Consider the following 5167-nt stretch of genomic DNA (forward strand, 5'->3'; position numbering starts at 1 on the left):
GCAACACTTCATGTGTCCTTGTGAGAAGAAGCCCAGCCAAAGACTACAAAGAGCTGACCTGGGATTGGAGCCCAGTACACCAATAAGCCTTTATTTCCAAATTTCTTCGGGAGAAATTACCCTAGTGGGCCTGGGAGGAATTAATATAGGTGTCTGAGAGTACCCCAAAGTAGGGCTGCTGTGGACTCTAGGAAACTTGCTGTGGAGCAAAGGTCCTACCAGCTGGCTTCAGGCCTATGACTGCCACCTATGTGTGAGCTCAGCCTCGTTCTGGCACCCAGAGACCCAGACCCAGGGAAAGCAGGTAATGACACAATTTATTTATTTATTTATGATTTATGTATTATTACATATAAGTACACTGTAGTGGTCTTCAGATGCACCAGAAGAGGGCGTCAGATCTCATCATGGATGGTTGTGAGCCACCATGTGGTTGCTGGGATTTGAACTCAGGACCTTCGAAATAGCAGTCACTGCTCTTAACCGCCGAGCCATCTCTCCAGCCCATGACGCAATTTATGAGAAATGCTTTTCGAATGCTTTGTTTCTCTTGAGATAAGTCTGAGAGTGAGAGATGGGGTAGAGGAGGTCTCCTCCTGTGACTAGCTGGTGCCAGATCAGGTGACCTGGTATGGTCACCTGTGACTGGCTGATGTCAGAACAGTTGAGGACACAGAAATCTTGCTTCATGAATACTACTCTATCCCAGTCTAGTGATGACTAAGGATTCATTACTGTTTTAAAAAACACACTAAGGAAGTTATTATAATATCCTGTTTGACTCTGAAATCTTGGAAGAGAGTAGATGTCCCTCCTACATGACTGCTTAGCATAATTCTGCCTCCCTCTTAACTGGAAAAGCTGGGAGTTTGATGTTGCCCCAAACTAGGTCAGTGACATCTTGTCCTGCCCCAGTGGGAACTGTCCTGTGTATAGATCATGGCTCTTTATCCTGGATTTATTTTCTCCACAACTGGGTAAATTCCTGCCAAGCTAACAGCTGGGGAGCCAGCACCACTCTACATTTATTGTCTTAAACGGGTGGCACAGTCTTTGTTAGTCTTTGTTAGTCTTTGTTAGACAAGGCTGCTGGCTTCCTGGCAGTGGCCCATAGCAGCTTCTTACTAATACATTTGCGAATGAGAAGAGAATCAATCAGAGAGTGGATGTCCAATTTGCTCTGTCAACCAATCACCTCAGATTTTCTCTCTGCATTACCCACAGAGATAGGAAGATTTACTACAGTTGAGCAACTTTCTGTGCTGGCTCAGGGACCCGCAGTGTCAACAGGAGCCACATGGTCCCCCTCCTTCTGCACAGAGTACAGGTCTCTGGAGCCCCTTTCCCGGAGGGCATTCTCCTGTCATCTGGCAGTGTCAGATAAACACCCGTGGGAGTAACACAGACTGGTGCCAGGGACTTGGAGTCTGAACTCTGCACCACAGCTCTCATACCTAAAGAATAGCAGACATCCCAGCAGGTGGAGGCTGGGAAAGCTTGTTTTCCATATAACCCATGTTCTTTAACATGTCCAAAATTTGTGTCTTTGTGCCCCTTTAATCAATAATTTTGTTTCATCTTTTTTTTTTTTTTTTTTTTTTTTTTTTTTTTTTTTTTTTTTTTTTTTTTTTTTGCTCCACATGTAACAAATACATTTTGAAGAGGCCTGGAAAAAAAAAGAATGCCATTGTTATAGACATTCAAATTAACACCTGAAGTTATAGTTTAATTTTCAGGATAAGAAATGGCTTTCTTTTCTCTTCTCTTTTTTCTTTTTTCTTTTTCTTTTTTGGTTTTTGAGACAGGGTTTCTCTGTGTAGCCCTGGCTGTCCTGGAACTCACTCTGTAGATCAGGCTGGCCTTGAACTCAGAAATCCGCCTGCCTCTGCCTCCCAAGTGCTGGGATTAAAGGCATTCGCCATCACTGCCTGGCTGGTTTTCATTTTTTATTTGTTTATTTATTTACTTTTTACTTGTTTGTTTTTAGGTTTTTCCGAGACCAGGATTTTTCTGTGTAGCCCTGGCTATCCTGGAACTCATTCTGTAGACCAGACTGTTCTTGGAGACCCATCTGCCTCTGCCTCCCAAGTGCTGGGATTAAAAGTATGCCACCACTGTCCAGCTAAAAATGGTTTTTAAAGCAAAACACACTCCTCATGAAAGTGAGGACATTGAAGACTGATATATTTGATGATGATTTTGATATTTAATTTTTTTCTTAATAAAATTTTGGCTGGGCATCGTGACCTAGGCCTTTACTCTGAGCTCTCACCAGGTGGATCTCTGTAAATCTAAGGCTATCTGACTCTAAATAGCGAGTTCTAGGCTAGCCAGGGAAACACTCTCTCTATATATATATCTATATGTAGATATCTATATATCTATATATAGATATATGTATATATATCTATATATAGATATATATAGAGAGAGACATGCACACAAAAGCCCAAATTGGTGTCTTGCTTTGACTAGCAGGCCAGCATCTGAATATTATCTTGTAACCCTTAGGTGAGGCCAAGAGAAGCAGGTGTTCAGAATTCTCTCTCACAGGAGCAGGTTGTGGGAAAGCTAAAGGCCCTGAGCTCCCAGCTGCAGGCAGTTGTACTACCTTGCTTTTTCCAGCAGGGTGAGGGTCAACCCTGAACTGCAGCTCCGAGAAGTCACAGAAACAACCCAGGACTTGGATGTTCTGTATAACATAGCAAGACATACAGTAGCTCCTCCTCCGAGGCTGCATGTGTAGAACCACCTTAAGCACAGTGCTTGCAACCTTCTGGGTTGGTGGAGTGGCTTCTCTCCAGAGGACCAGATAGGATGCCAAGATCCCAGCTCTTTTCCTGGGAGCTAGTTTAGGCATAGATGGATCCAGGATAAGCCAGGCAGACATACTTTACAACAAAACAAAACAAAACAAAACAAAGCAAAGCAAAACAGGACATCCCTTAAGTCCTTCTAATGCCTTCTAACCATTCTTGTCTGGAATTGGAATTGAATTGTATTACTTGTTCCTTAGGAGGCTCAGACAACAATACTGCATCAGATAGTCCTTATCTGTGTTTGTTGATTGCATTCTGTAAACATCCTCCTTGGGTTGTCCTTTTACTTCCCTCCCACGTGAAGCCTCTTGACTTGGGGAAGAGCTACAGGGCAAATGTTAGGGGTCTGGGTATGCATCTCTGCTCTGAACCTCTGATCACTTGTATGGTCCCAAGCACCTGGTCGTTGTGAGGATGTGGACCAGCTTCACAGGCAGCGTGGAGCTTTGAAGCATGAGCTTCTCAGGTGGAGTTGGCTGATGGAGCTGCAAGCTCTCCCAGGGAAAGTAACAGGGTGCCTTGGTTCAGCAACACTGCTGCATGGTCCCTGCTGCATGGGTCGGTTCACCTTTGTCCATTCCTTGGGTTCAGAAGAAATTCTGCAGCATCACGGGTGATCTCGTTTCTGATTTGTCAGTCTGTAGGCCTGGAGAGAGGAGAGCCCGAGGGGTGGACTCTAGAGATGGAAAGTTGATGCCAGTCATCAGGAAGGATATGGAGGAAGTCATCATTAAATTTGGAACTTAGCAGAGAAGTAGCTCTGGGAATTGACAAAGCCCAGGTGCCCCCTAGGAGGTGGCAAAGTTAGGTACAGGAATTAGAGGCTTCAGAGAGCCGACACTTAAGGAGAATACAGGGATGGCCAGGTGTGGCCACCCAAGGACAAAACGGCTGGTCTTTAGAAGAGTTCAGCAAAGAGAGCAAGCAGGAGGTTAGAGAAAGGTGGGGTGGAAGGAACCATAGTCTATAAAGACAATGATGATCAGGAACAGGCCTTCTCAAGAGAAGAGGGGGCGGGGCACCCAGAAGCTATGGTCCCTTTAGTCCCCTTTGCCTCTTGTCTGGACTGGAATGGAGAAAGACTTCCTACCCATCCCACTGCCACATCCCTGCATGAGAACTGCAGATGCTCGGGGATGACCTTCTGCTAGTACATCTGAGGATGTAGGGACCAATGGAGCTCCTATCCTTCTCCAGGGATAAGACTTGAGGGCACAGGGAGGAGGGCTGAGTCAGCCTGTGGCCTGCTGACCCCCATGCTCCAGAGAAACATAGAGCAGGGACTCTGTTTTCTGGTCTCCCCTGGAGGCAGGCTGCAGCCGTTAGCCTACGTGTCAGGAGGGAGTTAACCAGCTTGTACCCACTTCAGCTCTGACAGAAGGGAACAAAGTAGACTTTTATCTTAACTTTCATGCCTTGTCAAGAAAATCACACCCAGTACTGTTCTTTTTCAGAGAAACTGGTGACCAAAGGACTGTGGGTTCCGTGGCATCCAGTGACAGGGTGGGGTGGGTGGCGCTCCTGGGAGCCATCCTAGCGGGGCTTTGGCCAGTGACCTCGCTCATTTTAGAGCAGATCTTTGGACTCAGTTTCTCTCTGAACATGACGTCATAACCATGCACAAAGAAAAGGGGAGGGGGGTTTGTTCCACCCAGAACTCACCCTCTCCCTTTGCATCCCGTCCAAGGTTCAGCATTGAATTATGTTCTTTTCCGTGCCTGGGGTTAGGATCCTGTGGTAAAGGGGGAGTAATCCATCACACAGCTAGCCAGAAAACAGTAAATACTCATAGAGCTTTCGGCTAAATTATTTAGCACATGCATAAATTCTGGAAGGGCCTAGAGAAAGGCAAATTGCCATCTTGTTTAAGAGTCATCTGCTACAGGGCTCCAGCTGTCCCTCAAGGTTTGCAAAGCCCATATACCAGACACTTCTGAGGTATGTCTCCTACGTAAAATCGGACTGCAATTTGGGCAGCTGATTGCTTTCTGCCTTTAGGACTCAGGCCTTTTCTTTCTCTTAGGCCCCGGGTTCCCAGCACATAGCTTCAGGCCCCTGCATTTCCTCATGGAGGCTGTGGCCACTTACCTACACTCCATCTTCCTCCTTTCAACAACCGTCTTGGAAGTCTCACCCAACAACGTCTTACAGCCCAACTGCCTCACACAAGGGCGAGTTGCTGCTCTGGCACCCAGGGGATTTGTGACTAGCCAGCAGGATAGGAATGACTGTTAGCTGCACAGACCTGATTGTGTGACTGAGTGAGGTACGAAGTGTCTGTCTCTGTCCCTTTTCTACGTCTTCTTGGGCCACAGCCCCTGTGTGTGACATTTTCCACACTGAAGCTT

The sequence above is a fragment of the Mastomys coucha genome, unplaced genomic scaffold (assembly GCF_008632895.1).
Source record: "Mastomys coucha isolate ucsf_1 unplaced genomic scaffold, UCSF_Mcou_1 pScaffold5, whole genome shotgun sequence".
NCBI classification, from domain to species: domain Eukaryota; kingdom Metazoa; phylum Chordata; class Mammalia; order Rodentia; family Muridae; genus Mastomys; species Mastomys coucha.